Source organism: Puma concolor, unplaced genomic scaffold (genome assembly GCF_028749965.1).
Source record: "Puma concolor isolate L17-30 unplaced genomic scaffold, mPumCon1.1.hap2 unalloc_scaffold_45, whole genome shotgun sequence".
Lineage (NCBI taxonomy): Eukaryota > Metazoa > Chordata > Mammalia > Carnivora > Felidae > Puma > Puma concolor.
In genome coordinates, this window is record NW_028240253.1 from 33272 (window position 1) to 56472 (window position 23201).

At 40.6% G+C, this 23201-nt stretch overlaps 1 long non-coding RNA gene across 2 annotated transcripts in view; it reads left to right on the top strand.

Moving 5' to 3' along the window:
* Positions 1-23201, top strand: part of LOC147571202 (uncharacterized) — a 45269-nt gene that overhangs the window by 1148 nt on the left and 20920 nt on the right. Inside the window, exons 2-3 of one of the 2 annotated variants that reach the window (XR_015247617.1) lie at positions 1467-1556; positions 13604-13760. This is a non-coding gene — a long non-coding RNA (uncharacterized LOC147571202). Of the gene's footprint in view, positions 1-1331; positions 1557-13603; positions 13761-23201 lie in introns of those variants that run through there. The other variant, XR_015247616.1, reaches the window with a different exon arrangement.

Consider the following 23201-nt stretch of genomic DNA (forward strand, 5'->3'; position numbering starts at 1 on the left):
CTTCCTATGCCTAGCAGTGCACGTGCCGGTGCCTGCAGAACTTCCCTTGTTTCTCTGTCAGCTGAGTCTGAATGGGCTTCCTCTCCCACTCGTCCCTACTTCTCATCTCTTTAATGGATGACACACATCGCTGAAGGTCACAGTGAAGTCTCAAACTTCAGTATGTGGATTACGTGGCACCATTTTACGGTCTCACTTGATTACCCCCTTTCTTTAAAAATTACTTCCTTCCTCCTCCCACCGTCTGGGCCACTGCTCACCAGTGTCTGTGTTGGTAGGTCCTCGTCTTCTTCCTGTCCCCCATCTGCTTTCCATCCGCCCTTACTCTGTGGTGATCTCAGCTAGCCTCAGGCTTCTATATGCCAGCATCTGGGGCCTCTAAGTCTTTATGCGCTGCCCACAGCTGTTCATGTCTCCAGACACCTGACTCCAGCTGTGCACCACACAGGTGCTGCCCTCCCCAGACTCTGCTACCTCCCTGTAGGCCTCTCCTATTCCCCTCCCCTTTTTTACTGGGCTGCTGCCACACTGGCCCCTCCCTGTTCCCTGAGATTGTGAGCCACATACTCCTGCTTCAGGTCTTTGCACTCACTTTGCCTCTCTCTGTCGGGGATATACTTCCACGTGCCAACAAGACATACTCCCTCATTTCCGTCATAACCTTGCTCTGACATCACCTGCTCAGTGGAGTCTCTGCTTGCTCTCTATGTAAAACTGAAAACTGTTCCTTCTCTGACCTGAACACCCCATATCCCTTTCCTGCATTCTTTTTCTTCCTGGCCCTTGGCACCATCTGTTTTTCTTTCTTGCTTGCTGGATGTGGCCTACTGTAGTCCCTGCCAGATTGTTGGCTCCATGGGATCCAAAGACCAAACTAGCTTTGTTTAGGGCTGGTTCCTTAGGGCCCTCGAATAGTGCCCAACTCCTTCAAAGGCTCACACACCATTTGCTGAGCAAGTAAATATTAGGATTTCTTATTATTTTGCTGGGTCCGCCATCACAATGTACCACAGACTGGGTGGCTTAAGCAACAGAAATTGATTTATTTATTTTCTCACACTTCAGATCAAGGTGTGGCCAGGGTGGGTGTCCTCTCTCCATGACTGGTGGATGGCCTCCTTTCCACTGTCTTCACGTGGTCTTCCTTCTGTGTGTGTAGTTGCCCACTCTCTTCCTATAGGACACCGGTTATCAGACTAGAGTCCCTCCCCACAAATGAGCTCATTCGACCTCCACTTTACCTTTCAAGATCTGGTATCCAAGTACAGTCCCATGGGTAGTTAGGACTTCAATGTATGGTTTTGGGGGGCAAATCCATTCCATAATAGGTTTCTGTCTGTTGTACCTAGTCACTACCTACATGGGTTTTTCTTTTTTCCTCTATGCCCTTGTGCCCGTTATTTGCTCACACAGTGCTAATCCCAGTTTGCCCTTAGCTCAAGTTATAACTCTATTTATTTGTATAGGCTTGCATCTTCCCTCTACCTCTATACTCCAAGTTCCTGGCTGGCACTGGAATTACATCTTCAGCATGGACATCATAACCTCCAGGTGAGGTAAGTATGATTATTTTCATTTTGAAAATCAATAGTCTGAAGCTCAAAAGAGAGTAGGTCATGTTTCTGAGATCACAGTACTAGTAAGTGCTGTCCTTTGGATAACTTTGTTCTTATGGGCTCCAAAGCCCACTTTCTTTCATCTACCATATGTCCCCAAGATGAACGGGGAAAAGCCATACTTCAGCCTGGTATAATATAAGCAATTGTACGTGTAAAGCTGGTGTAACAATTCAGGAAATGGGATTAAGTTTAGTATCTGAGTAATTATACCCACAGGTTGAATTTCATTCTCACATCCTTTGATTTTTTACTGCTGTAATTTCTGTTATCCTTAATGATTATATAAACGTATTCTTCCCTTTGCAAAATTTAGCCAGTAAGAATACTGAGTGAGTTTGTTTCCTTTGTAACAGGTCTGAATTATACAATGAATTCATAATGTCAAGATAATAGCGGTTATTTTTTTCCTACAATATAGAGGAAAAGGTCATTGCCTTTGTTGTAAGAGTTTACCATGTGTTCTTGGTAACATGACTGAGCTGTATTGGTGAAAACAAGTTGTAGATTTTGAAAGCCAGTTATTTATAGTTAAGAGAGTATCGTTCTTTCTTTGGGTGCAGCTGATTGTTTGAAATAGAACTTAGGATTTGTCTGCATAGATTGTCTATTTCAGAATGATCTTTGTTTTAAAAAGTATGTTATATTTGCATTCATGCAAGTTGTGCCATCATTAAATTGACAGGAAAGCAGCTGTTAATAGTTGTCATTTGGACATGTAGATGGAAATCCTAAGGGTCATGGTGTGACTCCTTACACGTGTTGAGCTCTGGTTTCATTTGGCATTTCCAAACCATTGCCATGACCTTATGAATGTTGATCAAGTGGCCATATAATGGTTGTTTTAAATTGGCATCAGTGGTGTAGAGATGATTCTTAAGTTGTGTATGAGGAAGCTGTTGGTTTTCTGCTTCTATGTCTGTGTAGCTCCTAAAAATAGAAGACTAGCGCATCTTATCAAAATTACTTTTGTTCAAAGTCATTGCAACTTGTGAATGAGCTAAAGGCTTAGATAATAGTACTTTTGGAGTCTGATATTTGGAAATTTAAAATAGGTCTTCGGGTATCTGTGTGGCTCCGTTGGGTAATCATCTGACTTTGGCACAGGTCATGATCTCACTGTTCGTGACTTTGAGCTCCATGTTGGGCTCTGTGCTGGCAGTTGGGAGCCTGGAGCCTGATTGCGATTCTGTGTTCCCTCTCTCTGCCCTTCCCTGGCTCATGCTCTTTCTCTCTCTCTCAAATATAAACTTAAACATAGAAAATAGGTCTAGAATAAATCTGTAGACCATAACATATTTATAGGTGACTGCTGATTGAAACAAAGAAATAGCCTGAAATTCCAAAAATACATTACTGTTGTTTCCCTAGGCTCCCATGAAATGCCAGGTTGACCATTAAGCTGAATACAAGCAGTAATCTTTTAGTAACTTGGAAGAGATACGCATACTATCATAGCTAGTAAGGTTTGGTATATGTCGTTTTGGTAGACTTATTTTCTTTAATGATCAAAAAATTGATTTCAGGTCTCTTTTACTTGGGTATTCAGGATTAAGAGAAGTTACCCAAGGCAAATGAATTAAGACCATTTTAAAACTGACCTGGACTTAAAAAACCAGAGACTGGAGTCATGATAAAGATAGTTTGAACATGCCATTTCATCAAAAAAAAAAAAAAAAAATACAGCTCCTGAATGACAATCATCATGTTGGAGGAGAGTTTCTGGTGTTCCCTCCACAAATGGTGCATGATTTTCAGTCAAGGATACAGCCTCACTGACTGTACTTTTACTGACATGATGGTTCAGATACCAACAATGTTGTCTGTTGGGATTGTCTTTTACAAAACTGATATCCTTTCAGTTTTCAGCTTAATTAATATATTAAGGAGAAAAAAATGTTTCCCTCTTTCTGAAAAATAATTCCATTTGTATTTAGAGTTATCATTAAACATAGTATTTCTAAAAATGGCTAATAAATTGGAAGTGAATATAAATTTGCTTGTGAAGTTATCAAATGGAAAACTGTTGCCAAAGCAGTTATTTTATGTTTTATAGGAAAACTAATCTTTTATGTCCTTACTGCATTTATGTTATATCCTATTCACTTTTATTTCATGCTATTTGTGTGTGTGTGTGTGTGTGTGTGTGTGTTTGCAACTAAGTGAAATGTGCAATATTTGGTCATTTAAATAGATTCACTAATTTAGGCAAAGTCAGCCATAAACAAATGCAATACATTATGTCCAAAGTAGTCAAGCAGATTTTGCATCATGAGTAAAACTTGCTTATGTTAAATGAATTTGCTTTTCTCTTTTCTTTTTAACAAGCCAAGTCAAAGGTGAATATATTCTTTCTGCTCACCTTGAGGCAGGGCAAGAGCAGATTTGTGTCAGAGTGCACTGTCCGTATTTATGACAAACTAGGGAAATTAAGAAAGCCACTTAGGTACAAACCTTAGTGGGGACTCATGACTGATACCTTTTCAACAATATTCTGTTGGGATATCTTTTATTAACTGGGTTAATTTTTTTTAATCTTTAGTTAATTTATTTTTAAAATTTACATCCAAGTTAGCATAATGTGGAACAATGATCGCAGTAGTAGATTACTTAAAGTCCCTTACCCATTTAGCACATCAGCCCTCCCACAGTCCTTCCAGTAACCCTGTTTATTCTCCACATTTAAGAGGTTTTTTTTAATGTTTTTGTCCCCCTCCATGTTTTTATATTATTTTGCTTCCCATCCCTTATATTCATCTGTTTTGTATCTTAAAGTCCTCATATGTGTGAGGTCCTATAATATTTGTCTTTCTCTGACTAAATTCGCTTAGCATAATACCCTCTAGTTCCATCCATGCAGGTTAAATGGCAACATTTTATTCTTTTGGATTGCTAAGCAATACTCTATTGTGTGTGTGTGTGTGTGTGTGTGTGTGTGTGTGTGTGTGTGTGTGTGTGTATACACCACATCTTCTTTATCCATTCATCCATCGATGGACATTTGCGTTTTTTTCTATACTTTAGCTGTTGTTGATGGTGCTTCTATTACTTTGGGGTTCACCTTTCCCTTCAAAATAGCACATCTGTATCATTTGGATAAATACCTAGTAGTGCAACTGCTGGGTTGTAGGGTAGTCCTCTTTTTCAATTTGTGAGAAACCTACTTACTGGTTTCCAGAGTGACTGTGCCAGTTTGCATTCCCGCCAGCAGTGCAAGAGTTCCTCTTTCTCCGCTTCCTCGCCAACATCTGTTGTTGCCTGAGTTGTTAGTGTTAGCCATTCTCACAGGGGTGAGGTGTTATCTCATTGTGTTTTTGATTTGTACTTCCATGATGATGAGTGATGTTGAGCATTTTTTCATGTTTCATTTGGCCATCTGGATGTCATCCTTGGAAAGTGTTTGCTCATGTCTTGGCTCATTTCTACACTGGATTACTTGTTTTTTTGGGTGTTGAGTTTGATATGTTCTTTATAGATTTTGCATACTAATCCTTTATCTCATATGTCGTTTGCAAATATCTTCTCCCATTCTGTTGGTTGCCTTTTAGTTTTGCTGATTGTTTCCTTCACTGTGCAGAAGCTTTTTATTTTGATGAGGTCCTAATCATTCATTTTTGCTTTTGTTTCCCTTGCCTCTGGAGACTTGTTGACTAAGAAGTTGTGGAAGCAAACATCAAAGAGGTTTCTGCCAGCTTTCTCCTCGAGGGTTTTGATGGCTTCCTATGTTAAATTTAGGTCTTTCATCCATTTTGAGTGTCTTTCGTCCATTTTGAGTGTGAGAAAGTGGTCCAGACTCATTCTTCTGTATGTCGCTGTCCAGTTTTCCCAGCACTCTTGCTGAGGAGACTGTATTTATTCCATTGGATAGTCTATCCTTTTTGTCAAAGATTACTTGGCCGTACGTTTCTGGGTCCATTTCTGTGTTCCTATTCTCTTCCACTCATCTGAGTGTCTGTTCTTGTGCCAAGAGCATACTGTCTTGGTGATTACTGCTTTGTAATACAGCTTGAAGTCCAGGATTGTGATGCCTCCTTCTTTGGTTTTCTTTTTCAAGATAGCTTTGGCTATTCAGGGTCTTTTCTGGTTCCATACATATTGTAGGATTCTTTGTTGTAGCTCTGTGAAGAATGATGGTGTTATTTTGATAGGTATTGTGTTGACTATGTAGATTGTTCTGGGTACTATTGACATTTTAACACTATTTGTTCTCCTATCCAGGAGCATGCAATGTTTGTCTTTTCTGTGTGTTTGCCATCTGCAGTTGCTTTCATAAGCTTTCTATAGTTTTCAGTGTATAGATTTTTCAACTATTTGGTTAGATTTATTCCTAGGTATTTTATGGGTTTTGGTGCAATTTTAAATGGGATCGATCCCCTGATCCCATTTCTCTGGCTTCATTGTTGGTGCGTAGGAATGTAACTGATTTCTGTGCATTGATTTTATATCCTGCCAGTTTGCTAAATTCCTGTATTATTTCTAGCAGTTTTTTGTTGACTATTGTGGGTTTTCCACATAGAGTTTCATGCCATCTATGAAGAGTGAAAGGTTGAGCTCCTCCTGGACGATTTGGATGCCTTTTATTTCTTTGTGTTATTTGATTGCTGAGGCTAAGACTTCCAATAGTATGTTGAATGCCAGTGGCGAGAGTGGACATGCTTGTCTTGTGCCTGACCTTAGGAGGAAAGCTCTCAGTTTTGCCCCTTTGAGGATGATATTAGCTTCGGGTCTTTCATATATGCCTTTTGTGATCTCGAGGTATGATCCTTCTATCCCTACGTTCTTGAGGGATTTTATCAAGAAAGGATGCTGTATTTTGTCAAATGCTTTCTCTGCATCTATTGAGAGGATCATGTTGTTCTTGTCCTTTCTTTTATCGATGTGATAAGTCACATTGATTGTTTTGTGGATATTGAACCCGATTTGCATTCCAGGTATTAATCCCACTTGGTCGTGGTGAGTAACGTTTAAATGTATTGTTGGATCGGGTTGGTTCATATCTTGTGGAAGATTTTTGTATCCATGTTCATCATGAAAATTTGTGTATTCATCTCCTTTTTAGTGGGTCTTTTTCTGGTTTTGGAATCAAGGTAATGCTGGATTCAGAGAAAACGTTTGGAAGTTTTCCTTCCATTTCTTTTTTTGGGACAGCTTCAAGAGCATCGGTGTTAACTCTTCCTTAAATGTTTGGTAGAATTTCCCTGGAAAGCCATCTAGCCCTAAGCTCTTTTTCTTGGGAAATTTTTGATTACTAATTCAATGTCTTTACTGGTTATGGGTCTGTTCAAATTTTCTATTTCTTCCTGTTTCAGTTTTGTTAGTTTATATATTTCTAGGAATTTGTCTGTTTCTTCCAGATTGTCCATTTTATTGGCATATATTTGCTGATAATATTCTCTTATTATTTGTATTTCTGCTGTGTTGGTTGTGACCTCTCCTCTTTCATTCGTGATTTTATTTCTTTGGTTCCTTTTTTGATCCAACTGGCTAGTGGTTTATCAATGTTATTAATTATTTCAAAGAACAAGCTTCTGGTTTCATTGATCTGTTCTACTCTTTTGTGTGTGGGTGGAGGGTGGTTATTTGTTGTTTTTTTTTTTTTTCTGTGTGTGTTATTGTTTTTGTCTTCAGTTTCGATAGCATTGATTTTTGCTGTAATCTTTATCATTTCTTGTCTTCTGCTGGTTTTGGTTTTATTTGTTGTTCTCTTTCCAGCTCTTTAAGGTATAAAGTTGGGCTGTGTATCTGAGACTTTTTACCTCTTTTGGAAGGCCTGGATTGCTATAAACTTCCTCTTATGACAACCTTTTCTGAATTCCAGAGGCTTAGGGGTGTGGTGTTATCCGCTTCGTTGGCTTCCATGTATTTTTTAATTTTCTCTTTAACTTCTTGGTTCACCCATTCATTCCTTTTTTTTAATTTTATTTTTTATGTTTTAAAATTTACATCCAAATTAGTTAGCATATAGTGCAACAATGATTTCATGAGTATATTCCTTAATGCCCCTTACCCATTTACCCAACCCCCTCCCACATCCCATCCAGTAACACTCTGTCTGTCCTACATAGTTATGAGTCCATTCTGTTTTGTCCCCCTCACTGTTTTTATTTTATTTTTGTTTCCCTTCCCTTATGTTCATATGTTTTGTCTCTTAAAGTCCTCATGTGAGTGAAGTCATATGATTTTTGTCTTTCTCTAATTTCACTTAACATAATACCTTACAGTTCTAACCACGTAGTTGCAAATGGCAAGATTTCAGTCTTTTTGAGATATAGATATATATATATATATATATATATATATATATATATCTCGCATATCTTATATATATAAGTGATATATATATCACTTATACATATCTATATATCTATATATCTATATATCTATCTATATCTATATATATTTATATCACTTCTTTATCCATTCTTCTATTGGTGGACATTTGGGCTCTTTCCATACTTTGGCTATTGTTGATAGTGCTGCTATAATCATGGGTGTGGTGCATGTGTCCCTTCAAAACAGCACACCTGTATCCCTTCAATAAATGCCTAGCAGTGCAATTGTTGGGTCGTAGGGTAGTTCTGTTTTTAGTTTTTTGAGGAAACTCCATACTGTTTACAGAGTGGCTGCACCAGCTTGTATTGCACCATTCATTCTTTAGTAGTATGTTCTTTAGTCTCCAAGTGTTTGTTATCTTTCCAAATTTTTTCTTGTGGTTGTTTTTGAGTTTTATAGCATTGTGGTCTGATAATATGCACGGTATGATCTCGAACTTTTTGTACTTGTTGAGGGCTGATTTGTTTTCCAGTATGATATCTATTCTGCAGACGTTCCATGTGTCCTGGAGAAGAATGTACATTCTGCTGCTTTATGATGAAATGTTCTGAATATAACTGTTAAGTCCATCTGGTCCAGTGTCTCACTCAAATCCATTGTTTGTTTGTTGATTTTCTGTTTAAATGATCTTTCTGTTGTCATAATGGGGTGTTGAAGTCCCATACTATTATGGTTTTATTATCAATGAGCTTCTTTATATTTGTGATTAATTGATTCATATCTTTGGGTGCTTTCACATTGGGAGCATAAGTGTTTACAATTGTTAAGTCTTCTTGGTGGGTAGACCCCCTCAATTAAGATACAACACACTTATTCATCTCTTGTTACAGTCTTTATTTTGAAGTCTAGATTGTCTGATATGAGTAAGGCTACTCTGTCTTTCTTTGGCTATCATTAACATGATAGATGGTTCTGCAGCCCCTTACTTTCAATCTGAAGGTGAGTTTAGGTCTAATATGGGTCTCTTGTAAACAGCATATAGATGGATCTTGTTTTTTTCCCCACCCTGTTACCTTGTGTCTTTTGATTGGAGCATCTATGCCATTGACGTTTAGAGTGAATACTCACAGATATGAGATTATTGCCATTATGTGTCTTGTAGCGTTGGATTTTGTGGTGGTATTTGTTTGTGCTATCCAGTCTTTGGTACTTTTGATGTTTTTTTATTCTTTTTTTTTTTTTTATCTTTTCTCCCCTCAGGGAGCCCCTCAGGTTCCATGCCAAGTGTTTCTGCACCTATTTTCGAACCTGTGTGCGTGTTGTAGTCAGACTTTGGAGTTGGGTCCCATGGGGAGAGAGCCATAGCTACGGCTAGGGTTCGGACCAGGGACATCGACAGGGCTAAGGCGACACCAGTATCATGAATTCCATGGAGGACTGAGGTGACGGCACATGCACAGCTGTGGGCCTGCTGTAAGAGTTAGTGTGATAGATAGGGTTAGGAGCAGGTTGAGGGCTAGGGTTAGGATTACGGTTAGGGTTAGGGTGTGTCCCAGGAGACTCCAGGCACTGACCCCACATCAGAGCAACTGTCTCCCCGAAGGGCTGAGTAGAGTACACAAGGGAGGATGCCGGTCAGGATTAGTCTTTAAGTTCCAAGGCCAGACAAATGTATGGGTCACCCTTCAGGGAGGCCTCAGGAATCCTCTTGGGCAGCTGCAGCCAGGCCTTTGAAAGGACATGGTGATGTTCCAGTTTTTTTGCCGAGTGATTCTGTATCGCTTCATGCACCCAGACACGTGGCGTTTTCAGACTTTGGTATTGGGTCCCCATGGGGAGAGACCTTAGCTAAATTTAGGTTTCGATTGAGTGACCTCACCAGTGCCAACGCGAATCCAGTGTCGTGATCTCCATGGAGGGTTGAAGTGAGGGTCCTTGCTAAGGTGCAGGTCATGAGCAGGTTTGAATTGAGATAGGGTTAGGTATCTGTTGAGATTTCTGGCTAGTGTTAGGGTTAGGGTTAGTTCCCAGGGGGATCCAAGCGCTGACCGCACAGCAATGCAGTTGTCTCCCTGACGGGCTGAGTGAGGGCACAGTGGATCGTGCTTGTCAGGATTAATTTTTGGTTTCAGTATCCAGACAACTGTATGGGCCACTGGTCGGGTAGGCCTCAGGAATTCTCAGGGGCAGCTACAGTGGGGCTTGGAAACAAGATAGTGATGTTCCAGGTTCTATGCCGGGTGATCTTGCACCGCTTCAGGCCCCTAGGCACGTGGGGTTGTCATACTTTGGTATTGGGTACCCATGGGGAGAGAGCCTTAGCTAGGGTTAGGGTTCAATCCAGGGACGTCAACACTGGTGACCTTCCTGGAGGGCTGAAGTGAGGGCCCATGTGACGGTGCGCTTCGAGTATAGGGTTAGAGTTCGAGATAGGGTTTGGGTTCGCCTGAGGGTTCTGGTTAGAGTTTCTGTTAGGTTTAGGTCTCAGGAGCCTCCAGACACTGAACCCAAGGTAGTACAGATGTTTCCCCGAGGGGCTGAGTGGAAGACACAAGGGAGGGTACCGGTCATGATTAGCCTTTGGATTCTAGGCCACACATATATATGGGCCACCCTTCGGGTAGGCCTCGGTAAACCTCTCTTGCAGCTGCAGTCACCCTTAGAAAATGACATACTGATGTTCCACGTTCCATGCCGAGTATTTCTGCACCGATTCTTGAACCCTTGAGTGGGCTGTTGTCAGACTTTTGAATTGGGTCCCCATGGTGAGAGATTCTTAGCTAGGGTTAGGATTTGGTCCAGGGAAATAGACCCGGCTCAAGCGACTCCAGTTTTGTGATCTCCCTCAAGGGCTGAAATGAGGGCACATGGGAGGTGCACGTCAAGTGTATGGTTAGTGTTAGAGAATGGGTTAAGTGTAGGGTGAGTGTTACGATTAGGGTTATGTTTAGGGTTAGTGTCAGGTCCCAGGAGGCTCCAGGCACTGACACCACAGCAGAGCCTTTGTCTCCCCAAAGGGCTGAGTGGGGGACACAAGGGAGGGTGCTGGTCAGGATTAGTCTTTGGGTTTCAAGGCCAGATGAATGTATGGGCCATCCTTCGGGTAGGCCTCAGGAATCCTCTTGTGCAGATGCAGTCACGCTTTGGAAACGACATGGTGATGTTACACGCTCCATACCGAGTATTTCTGCACCGATTCTTGAACCCATCTGCGTGGTATTGTCAGACTTTGGAATTGGCACCCCATGGGAAGAGAGGCTTAGCTGGGTTTAGGATTGGGTCCAGGGAAGTTGCCAGGGCTGAAGCGACACCAGTGTTTTTAATTCCATGGAAGGTGAAGTGAGGGAAAATGTGTGGCTGTGAGTCCGCTATAGAGTTAGTGTGCTAGATAGGGTTAGGTGTAGGGTGAGGGTTATGGTTTGGGTCATGGATAGGGTTTGGGATAGGTCCCAGGAGACTCCAGGCACTGAACCCACAGTAGACCAGTTGTCTCCCTGAAGGGTTGACCTCACTACACAAAGGAGGGTGCCGGTCAGCATTAGGCTTTGGGTTCCAAGACTAGAAAAATGTTTTGGCCACCCTACACGTAGGCCTCAGGAATCCTCTCATGCAGCTGCAGTCGCGCTTTGCAAATGACATGGTGAATTTCCATGTTCCATGCCGAGTATTTTTGCACTGATTGTCGATCTCATGTGTGTGCTGTTGTCAGATTTGAAATTTATTCCACATGGGGAGAGATTGTGCTGCTCTTTGGCAGGTATACTCCAAGTCTGCCCTGTGGGGAGGTGTCCTGCGGCCACCTCTCTCACTGCCCCAGGCCCTGTTGGATTTTCCCCCTCCCCCACTAGCTGGACTTCCTCAAGTTCTGAACCCAGGCATCAGGCATCGTGTTGCCCCCAGGTCCTGAAGTCTGTACCTGGCAGAGGTGGACTGCTGATATTGATTTTTAAAAATTGACAATAAGGTCCATATCCTCCCTCTGGGACTAGTGGTGTGCATCCCAATCGTGGGTTGCTATCCTCCTGTCCACAACTAATCTGAGGATTCCAGAAGGTAGGTGAACACTATAAAACACTCTAGTCTTCTCTTACATCAAATTCAAAGACATTTTCTTGTCCCAGCTTTCTTTTAATTCTGAAGAGATGGCAATTAGTAATTGAAGGCATAATGGTCCTATAGGATATTTACCTATATGACTGCTGGACATTATTTCATCCATCTGTGTCCCTAAAGCACATTTCATTGGAAATATTAGCCAAGGATACATACTGTAAATTCACAACTGATTCATAGCTCCCTGTAAGTTTCATTCTGACCTTGTCACATATGTGTCATCAAAGATATTATTAGTGACTTTTCAGGTAAGCTCCCCACATCAAGATGGTGATGTTAGAGAATCTGGTATAAATGGAATTTCACAGATCCCAAATTAGGAATTATTTTTCATTTTTAATGTTTCTTTTCTCTTTTTTTGAGAGAGCCTGAGCTGGGGAGGGGGGAGAGAGTGGGAGATACCGAATCTGAGGCAGGCTCGAGACCCTGAGCTCTCAAGACAGACCCTGACGCGGGGCTCAAACTCATGGACTGCAAGATCACGACTTGCGTCAAAGTCGGACGCTTAACCGACTAAGCCACCCAAGCGCCCCAGGAAGGATAGTTTATTGGCAAAGAGGGAGAAATTAAAGATAGTGTAAAGGATGTCTATTTTTAATTGAAATATTGTTCACACATTTGTTGTATGAGTTTTAGGCATACATTGTAGTCATTCCATATGTCTATGAATTATATTGTACTTAAGCACAAGTGTAGCTATCCTGTGAAAGCATGCAACAGTATTATTATACGATTGACTCCATTACATTGGCTGTCCCTTGTATCCCTAGGACTCATTCATTCCATAGCTGTCGCCGGTATCTCTCTCAAAGGTGTTCATTCTTTATCTAACCTAAGTATGTTGGTGGTAAACACAATTACCACTTGCTCAGCAAGTGTAAATTGGCGGTCTATTTTTCTGTGAACATTGCTTAAACCATTACAAGTGATGTCATTACGTTAATAAATTCGGTTTCTTTCTTCACTCACAAGAAAGAAGGAAAAGATTTCTTTGTGTCCCAGGCCCTGTCATTAAAACCTTTCCCAATGTGGAGAACAGGTTTAGTTGCCCAGGCACCTTCAGTGTCTCAGCTGAGTGACCAGGGCCTTGCACATTGCAAAAATTCCCATGATGGCCAACAGAGAGAGCTCGAGCACCACAGACCCGGAGAGGCTGGTTCCTCTGCCCAGGCAGTGATGGCCAGCAGAAGGCGCACCATCGGCTTTTCTGACCCAGGGCACCTGAGAGCAGGAAGGGCTTTGATTGCTCCCAGAGTACTCAGGGCCTCTGCCGCTGCCTGAGTACAGAGAGCAGAGCTGCATTTCCAGCAGGTTGTGCCGCCCGCCCCAGGGGAGATCTTGGGAGCTTTGTAGCAACTTGGCATCTCCTGAGTCGCCAGAATTTGTCTTATTGTACTGAGTGCTGAGGAATGGGCGCTGGGTGGCTTCCCTGGGCAAGCTGGTTGCTGAGATGCACAGGCCCTTGCATTTTCTGGGCTGTTCCTGTGTTTCATTCCTCCCCTTCCTGGACAGTATTTGAACAAGACATATTTTACTAAAGGTCTTGTGGATTGCAGAGTCCCACGACATCACCTCAAGATGCAGTCGATGGTTTGTTCCAGATTCAGGCTTGTTTCCGGGAAGAAACCCTGACAGAAATTCAGAAGAACAGGAGCTGCATTCCGTTAGGACATGAATACATGAAATGCTCGTCTTGGGAACTCCTAGAAGAATGAGCTGGGACCCACTTTCCGAGTCCTGCTAGAACCAGTGACCGAGGTAAGGGCACAAACTGTCCCCCACATCATACATGCTTTTTAAAAAGTTTCATGGTTATTTTTCCAACCTAATTAAGTGATTGCAAACTACAGAAAACCTGGTAGGTACCTGTCATTAACGTACGTTATCTTTAATTTAAATTGCAGTGAGTGAAGATACAGTGTAATATTAGTTTCAGGTGTAAAATATAGAGCAACCCTTCCACACGTCATCCGGTGCTCATCCCAGGTGCACTTCTTAATCTCCAGCAGCTGTTTCACCCATTCCCCACCTTGCTCTGGAAGCCCTCAGTTTGTTTCCCAGAGTCTGTTTGTCACTGCCCCCCCCCCGCTTTGTTTTGTTTTATTTCCATGTGTTAGTGAAATCATTGGGTATTTGTCTTTGTCTGAAAGGCTTATTTCACCCAGGATAACATTCTCTCGCTCCATCAAGCTCATGGCAAATGACAAGATTTCATGTTTTTACGGCCTAATAATATTACATTCCATAGACCACATCTCAATTTATTCATCAGTTGATGGATGCTTGGATAGTTTCTGTAACTTGGCTGTTGTAGAAAATGCTGCTGTAAACATCGTGGTGCATGTATCCCTTTGCAGATTTTGTATTCTTTGTGGAAATACCTTGTAGTGAAATTGCTGGATCGTAAGGTACTTGCATTTCCAGTTTTGTTTTTTTTTTTTTTTTAGAAATCTCCATAATGTTTTCCAGACTGGCTGCACCAGTTTGCGTTCTTACCCACAGTACAAGAGGATTATTCTTTCCCCACTTCCTTGGCAACACCTGCTGTTTCATCCTTCATTGATTTTCGTCATTGTGACAGATGTGTTGTGTTATCTCATTGTACTTCTGAATTGTATTTCCCTGAAGATCAGTATTGTTGAGTATTTTTTCATGTGTCTCTTGGCCAGGTATATGTCTTCCTTCGGGAAATGTCCATTCGTGTCTTCTGCCCATTTTTAATCAGATTTCTCATTGTTTGGGTGCTGTATAACTGTATATATTTTGGGCACTAACCCTTTATCTGATGTCGTTTGCAAATATCATTCTGTAGGTGTTTTAGTTTTGTTGATTATTTCCTAGGTGACGGAAGGTTTTAATTTTTATGAAGTCTCATTATTTTTGCTTGCGTTTCCCTTACCTCTAGAGATATATCTACAAAGACATTTGCACAGGCAATGTCAAATAAGATACTACCCGTGTTATCCTCTGGGATTTTTATGGTTTCCGGTTTCACATATAGGTCTTTGTCCATGTTGGATTTATTTTTGTGTACGTTGTAAGAAAGTGGTCCATTGTTGTTTTTGTTTTGTTTTGCAGGATGCTGTCCAGTTTTTCCAAAACCATATGTTGAGGAGCCTTTTTTAAAGTTTATTTACTTATTTTTGAGAGAGAGCATGCAGAAGAGGGGCAGAGAGAAATGGAGACAGAGAATCCTACCCATGCTCTGCACTGCCCTGAGATCATAACCTATGCTGAATTAAAAATCACACACTTTGTTGACTGAGCCACCCCTGTGTCCCAAGACTATCTTTTTTTCCAGTGGATGTTCTTTCCTGCTTTGTTGAGAATTAATTGACCATATAGGTGTGAGTTCATTTCTGCGTTCCTATTGATCTATGCCTCTGTGGTTTTTTGTTGTTGTTTTGTCAGTACCATACTGTTCTGATCAGTACAGCTTTGTAATATTACCTGAAGTCTGGAATTGTGATGTCTCCAGCTTTGCTTTTCTTCTTCAAGTTTGTTTTGGCTGTTTGGGGACTTTTGTTATTCCATACAAATTTTGAAATGATTTGTTCTTGTTCTGTCACAAATGTTTTTGTTAGTGTGATAGGGATTTCATTATATGTGTAGATTGTTTTGAGAAGTGTAGACATTTTAACAGTATTTTGTGCTTCCCATCCATGAACATGAAATGTATGTCCATTTCTTTGTGTCCTCTTCCATTTCTTTCATCAGTGTTTCATAGATTTTAGAGTACAGGTCTTTCAATTATTTGGTTAGGTTTATTCCGGGTTTCTTGTGGTATTTGTGAGCCTGTCAATGGGATGGATCCCTTACTTTCTCTCTGTGTTAATTCATGATTTGTGTTAGAAATGCAATACATCTATGTAGCTTGATTTCTGTATATTGTGACTTGTGGAATTCATATATCAATTCTAGCAATTTTTAAGGGAATCTTTCATGTTTTTTATAGAACACATCATGTCAGTTCCAAACAGTGAAAGCGCTACTTCTTCCTTGCCGATTTGGATGCCTCTTATTTCTTTTTGTTGTCTGAGTGCTGTGGTTAGGGTTTCCCGTACTATGTGGAAAAACAGTGTGAGACGTGTCATCCCTGTTTTGTCCCTGACCTTGGAGGAAAATTTTTCAATTTTTCCCCATTGAGGATGAGATGAGCTGTGGGTTTTTCCTAGATGACCTTTATTATGTGCAGGTAGGTTGACTCTCAATGTACTTTGCTGAGGGGTTTTATCATGAATGGATGTGACATTTTGTCAAATAGTTTTCCCGCATCTGTTGAAAGCATCGTATTGTTCTTATCCTTTCTCCTATTACTGTGGTGCATCATGTTGATTGATCTGTGAATGTGGAACCACCCTTGCAGCCTAGGAATATATCCCACTTGATTATGGCAAATGATTCTATTAATGTATTGTTGACTTTAATTTGAAGGTATTTTAATAAGAATTTCGTCATACATAGCCATCAGGTGATTGGGCTGCAGTGTTATTTAAAAATTTTTTAAACATCTTTTTAAATGCTTATTTCTTTCCTTAGATAGAGTACATAAAAGTGAGGGAGGGGCAGAGAGACAGGGAGAGAGAGAATCCTGGCCATGTCCCACACTGTCATGGCAGGGTCCAACATGGGACTCGAACCCACGCACAGCAAGATAATGTCCTAGTCCGAAATTAAGAGTTGGACAGTAAACACCCCGAGGCACACAGGCGCCCCGCCAGTTTTCGGTTTTAGTGGAAGCTTCATCTCGTTTTGGTATCAGGGTAATGATGGCCTCATTAGATGAATTTATAAGTTTTCCTTCTTTTTTATTTTTCGTAATAATTTGAGGAGAATACATATTACCTCTTTCTTAAATGGATGGTAGAATTCATTCAGTTAAACCATCTGGCCCAGAACTCTTGTGTTGGGGGGAGATTTTTTTTATTACTGATTTGATTTCTTTCTGTTTTCAGATTTTATGCATCTTCCTGTTTCAGTTTTGGTAGTTTGTGTGTTTCTAGGAATTTGTCCATTTTTCTCAGTGTCCAATTTGTTGCATATAGTTGTTCATAACATTAACTTCTAACTGTATTTTTGTGGTGTGGACTGTTATTTCTCCTTTCTTATTTGTGATTTTATTTATTGGAGTCCTTTCTCTCTTCTTACTGAAAAGTCTGCCTAGAAGTTTTCATGTTGATTAGTGTTTTCAAAGAACAAGCCCCTGGTTTCATTGATTTTGTCTAGTGTCTTTTTGGTTTAAATATCCCTTATTTCTGTCTGAATCTCTATTACTTCCTTTCTTCTGCTGTTCTTCTTCTAATATGTGACCTAGAATATGATCAATTCTGGAGAATGTCCCATGTGCGCTTGAAAAGAATATGTACTCTGCCATTTTAGTATGGAGTGTTCTAAATATATCTATTAAACCCATCTGGTCCAGTGTGTCATTCAAAGCCATTGTTTCCTTGTTGATTTTCTGTTTACAGCTTCTGTCCATTGATGTGAGTGATGTGTTAAAGTCCTCTACTATCGTTATAGTATAAAAAATGAGTTCCTTTATGGTTGTTGTTAAATATTTTATATACTTGGTGATCGCATGTTGGGTGCATCAAAATTTACAATCATTGGATCTTCTTGTTTCATTGTCCCCTTTAGTATGAGATAGCGTCTGTCTTCATCTCTTGTTATAGCTTTATTTATTTATTTATTTATTTATTTATTTATTTATTTAAATTTAAGTCATAGTTGACATACAGTGCATTCTCGGATTTGGGAGCAGAATTTGGTGATTCATCCCTTACATACAATACCCAGTGCTCATCACAACAAGTGCTCTCCTTAATACTCATCCCACATCTAGCCCAGTGCTGACCCATTTCCCTTCATCAACCTTCGTTTTTTTTTCTCTAACATTAAGAGAGTCTGTGGTTTGTTACCACTCTTCTCGTTTCCTGCCCCCTTCCCATGTTTTCATCTGTTTTGTTTCTTCAATTCCATATGAGTGAAATCATATATTTGTCTTTCTCTGATTGACATATTTCACTTAGCATAATACATGCTAGCTCCATCCACATCATTGCAAATGGCAAGATTTCATTCTTCTTGAAGTTGAGTTATATTTCTTTGTATATACATATGTTTGTATATATGAACGTACACATATGTACATATGTATATATGCGTATACATACACACACACACACACACACACACACACACACACACCACAACTTCTTTATACCTTCATTAGTTGATGGATACTTGGGCTTTCTCTATAATTTGGCTACAGTTGATAATGCTGCTATAAATACTGGGTTCATGAAATGTCACTATTAGGTATTTACCCAAAGTGTACCAAAATAGAGTCTCAGTTTTAAAGGTTATTTTGCCTGATACAAGCATTGCTACTGGCTTTCTTTTGACATTATTGGCATAATAAATGTTTCTTCATTCCCTCACTTTAAATCTGAAAGTGACTTAAGTCCAAATAAAGCTTTGTAGGCAGCATCTAAATAGGTGTTGTTTTTGTTTGTTTGTTTGTTTGTTTGTTTTGTCCATTCTGACTCCCTATCCAATGTCTTATGATTGGAGCATTTAGTCCATGTACATTTAGAGTGATTATTAATAGGTATATATTTAGTGCCATTCTACTAGTTGTTTTGCCATTGTTTCTTGATGTTTTCTCTGATCCTTTCTTGTCTGTCACACTTTTAGTCCTAGATTTCCACTCAAAGAGCCCAATTTCAATATTCTTTTCTTTTGACTGGTAGTACATTTCTTTACTTCTTTTTAATATTTCTTTTTTTTAATATAAGCCCACGTTAGTTACTTTAGAGTGGAATACAGTTTCAGCAGTAGAATTTAGTGATCCATCAAGTACAAAATATACCCAATACTCATCCCAAGTGCGCCCGTAATGCCCATCACCCATTTAGCCCATACCCCTATTCAGTAACCCCCCTGGAACCCTGAGTTTCTTCTCTGTATTTCACAGTCTCTTATCGTTTGACTCCCTCTCTGTTTGTATCTTATTTTTGCTTTCCTTTCACTACGTTCATCAGTTGTATTAAATTCCACAGATGAGAGAAATCATATGATGTGTGTCTTTCTCTAACATATTTTGCTTAGCATAATCAAGTCCGGTTCCATCCATGTTGTTTCAAATAGCAAGATTTCATTCTTTTTGACCGCCGAGTAATATTCCATTGTATGAATATACCACATCTTCTTTATCCATTCATCTGTCAATGGTCATTTGGGCTCTTTGCATAATTTAGTTATTGTTGATAATGTTGCTATAAACATTGCAGTGCATGTTCCACTTGGACTCAGCGTTAGTGTATCCTTTGGATAAATACGTAGTAGTGCAATTGCTGGGGCCTAGTGTAGTTCTATTTTAAGTTTTTCTGACAAATCTCCATACTATCTCCAGAGTGTCTACATCACTTTCCATTCCCATCAGCATTTCAAAAGCGTTCCCTTTCTCTGCATCCTTGCCAACATCTGTCTTTTTCAGAGATGTTAATTTTAGCCATTCTGATAGGTGTGAGGGGATATCTCATTGTGGTTTCGATTTGTATTTCAGTGATGACAAGTGAGATTGAGCATCTTTTCATGTGTGACCAATCTGGATGTCATCTTTCTTAAAGTGTCTGTTCACATCTTTTGCCCATTTCTTCACCGGATTATTTGGTTTTTGGGTGTTGAGTGTGATAATTTTTTATAGATTTTGAATACGAACCCTTCATCTGATATGTCACCTGCAAATATCTTCTCCCATTTCATTCAGTGGCCTTTCAGTTTTGCTGATTGTGTCCTCTGCTGTTCAGAAGCTTTTTATCTTGAGGTCCTAATAGTTCATTTTGGTTTTTATTGCCCTTGCTTTGGAGACATGACAAGCAAGAAGTTGTTGTGGCCAGGATCAAGGAGGTAGATTGCCTGTTTTCTACTCTAGGATTTTGATGGTCCCTTTCTTACATTTATATCTTTCATGCATTTTGAGGTGTGTGTGTGTGTGTGTGTGTGTGTGTGTGTGTGTGTGTGTGTGTGTGTGTGGTTTAAGAACATAGTCCAGGTCCAATCTTCTCACTGCTTAGTTTTCCCAGTACCATTTGCTGAAGAGACTTTTGTTTTTCCATTGGATATTCTTTCCAGTGTTATCAAAGATTACTCGGCCATATGTTTGAGGGTCCATTTATGGGTTCCCCATTCCATTCCATTGATGTCTGTGTCCGTTTTTGTTCCCGTACCATACTGTCTTGATGATTGCGGTTTTCTGATACACCATAAACTCCAGATTTTAATGTCTCCAGCTTTGTTTTCTTTTTCAACATGACTTTGGCAATTTGGGGTCTTTTCTGGCTCCCTACAAATTTTAGGGTTGTTTGTTCTAGTTCTGTGAGGAATGCTGGTGTTATTTTGATAGGGATTGCATTGAATGTGTCGATTGCTTTGGGTAGTATTGACATTTTAATAATATTTGTTCTTCTCACCCATGAGCATGGAATATTTTTCCGTTTCTTTGTGTTTCTTCCATTTCTTTCATAGATGTTGTGTGGTTTGTTCCTTTATTTTTTTATCTTTGTTTATTTTTGAGAGAGAGAGAGAGAGAAAGAGAGAGCACATGAGCAGGGGAGGGGCAGAAAGAGAAAGAGAGGGAGACACAGACTCTGAAGCATGCTCCAGGCTCTGAGCTGTCAGCACAGTGCCCATCACGGGACTCAGACCCACAAATATGGGATCATGTCTTGAACCGAAGTCGGCACTTAACCGACTGAGCCACCCAGGCGCCCCTCTATTGTTTTAAGTGTACTGATCTTTTTCCCGTTTGGTTATGTTTACCCCTGGGTATTTGATGGTTTTCAGTGCAGTTGTAAAGTACATCAATCCTTGATTTCTCTCTGCTGACTCATTATTGGTGTATAGAAATGCAGTCAACTTCTGTATATTGATTTTATATCCTGAGACTTTCCTGAATTCCAGTATCAGTCCTAACAGTTTTTCCATGGAGTCTTTTGGATTTCCTTGGAAAGTATCATGTCTGAAAACAGGGAAAGTTTGACCTTCCTTGCCAATTTGGACGCCTTGTATTTCCTTTTGTTGTCTGCTTGTTGAGGTTAGGACTTCCAACAGTTTGTGGAATAACAGTGGTGAGAGTGGACATCCCAGTCGTGTTCCTGACCTTAGGGGGAAAGCTCTCAGTTTTTCCTCATTGAAGATGATACTAGTTGTGGGACTTTCGTATCTGGACATACTGATATTCAGACAAGATCTTTCTATCCTTCATTTCATGCGTGCTTTTTTTTTCATCAAGAAAGGATGGTGCATTGTGTCAAATGCTCTTTCTGCATCTATTGAGAGGATCATATGGTTGTTATCCTTTCTTTTCTCAATGTGATGTATCACATCAGTTGATTTGCAGATATTGAATTGGTGGTGCATTCCAGGAACAAATCCAATTCATTGTGGTGAATAATTATTTGTATGTATTGTTGGATCCGGTTAACTACTTTTTGTTGAGAATTTTTGCATCCAGGTTCATCAGGGAAATTGGTCTGTAGTTTCCGTTTTGGTGGGATCTTTGTCCAGTTTGGACTCAAGGCCAAGCTGGCCTCATAGAATGAGTTTGGAAGTGTTCCTTCCATGTCTCTGGCCATGACCTTATCTTGTTCTTTCATTTGGGATGCATTCCTCTTGTCTTGGCATTTTGGCTGAGTATTTGCCTTCTCTGTGTTACAAAAGCTCATTATGTTAGCTGCCTGTGATATGAATGGCTTTATGAAATGGGGGTCATCTAGTGTCCAGGGCCTGACACATCAGGGAGTGTCTGTGGTGTGTGTTGCGTACACTGTTTTGTGTTCTGGCTGCACTTTCCTTCAGGCCAGTTGTATGGACAGTGTATGGTCTTTGGCCAGAATGTCCTGAGTTTTATCTAGGTCAGCTCCGATCTGCTTCTTAAATGAGACTTGAAATGACTGCCACTCGAAGTGAAGCTCTTCAGAACTGTCTGGTCAAGAGAGGTGGTGTGGTCATGAGCTTCCGCTGGTCTTCTGGGGAAGGGGACACCTCCATTGGGACTTAGGCAAGCCTGATTGACCTAGAAGGCCAGTCTCACCAGAGCACAGGAATGTGGGGTTGGTGTAAGCATCTTAGGCAGCCAGTGTGGGGATGACATTGTTTCCAGCAGATGGCTCTGTGTTTATGCTGTGGGGAAGAGGAGGAAAATGTTCCCACACAGCTCCTCTGTCCTACCTCCTTTGTCCCCTTGTTGTGAACACTGCCTCTCAGGGATGCTCTCCATGATGAGTGTATAATTGCCCCACTGTTTGCACCAGGTGATGTACAGGTCACTGTTTCCATACCATCTGCCTGTAAGTAGTTTGCTGCCTTCTCTCAAGGATTAGACCATTGCCCTCAGGGCTGTATCCCAGCCAAGCCTGCTAACCTTTGAAACTCCACATTCTCGGGGTCTGGATCGCTTGGTTAAATGTCCGAGTCTTGATCCTGGCTCAGATCATGACCTCGTGGTCATGGGCTTCTCTCTCTCCCTCTATTCCTGCCCCTGCCTTGCATGTGCTCTCTTTCTCTCTCTCTCTCTCAAAATAAATAAACTTAAAACAAATTTAGTGGCATGGAATACCTTATTTAGGCGAGATTTCCTCCTTGAGGGAATGGCAGGGGTCTATCAGTTAAATTTCCAGCAATGACTAGGAATTTCATTGCTGACTGGTTAAAGGTTACATTCCTACAGGAATGAATTTAGGGTTAGTGACATGAGGCCATAACGTAAGGAACTCCATGATGGTCCTGTGAATTTTCTTTACATTCCAAACCCATATTTTTGCACATCAATTTTTTTATTAAAAACATAACCCTAAGTAATATTTTAGCCATCTACTGCCGGCCCAATGATCATATCCTGTAAATCTGCGACCATCTCCTAATCATAGATGGAGATCAACTCTGTGGTTCTAAGATTTTTGTGACTCTAAATTATATTGATGTATGTTACTAAGGTCTTTGTGAGTCTAGGTTACTGCTGGCCTCCTGAAATCTTGACCGAGGGACACCCAGCCAGGTTTCTGAGCCATCACTTAGGCACAGAAGCACCCTTTCCAAGTCACCTCTTCCTAAAGCGTGCCTTTCCCTCTGGTACTTCTGGGTCTTACCCTTTTGCAGATCACATGCTGTGATGGACAACCCCTCATGAAAACCTGT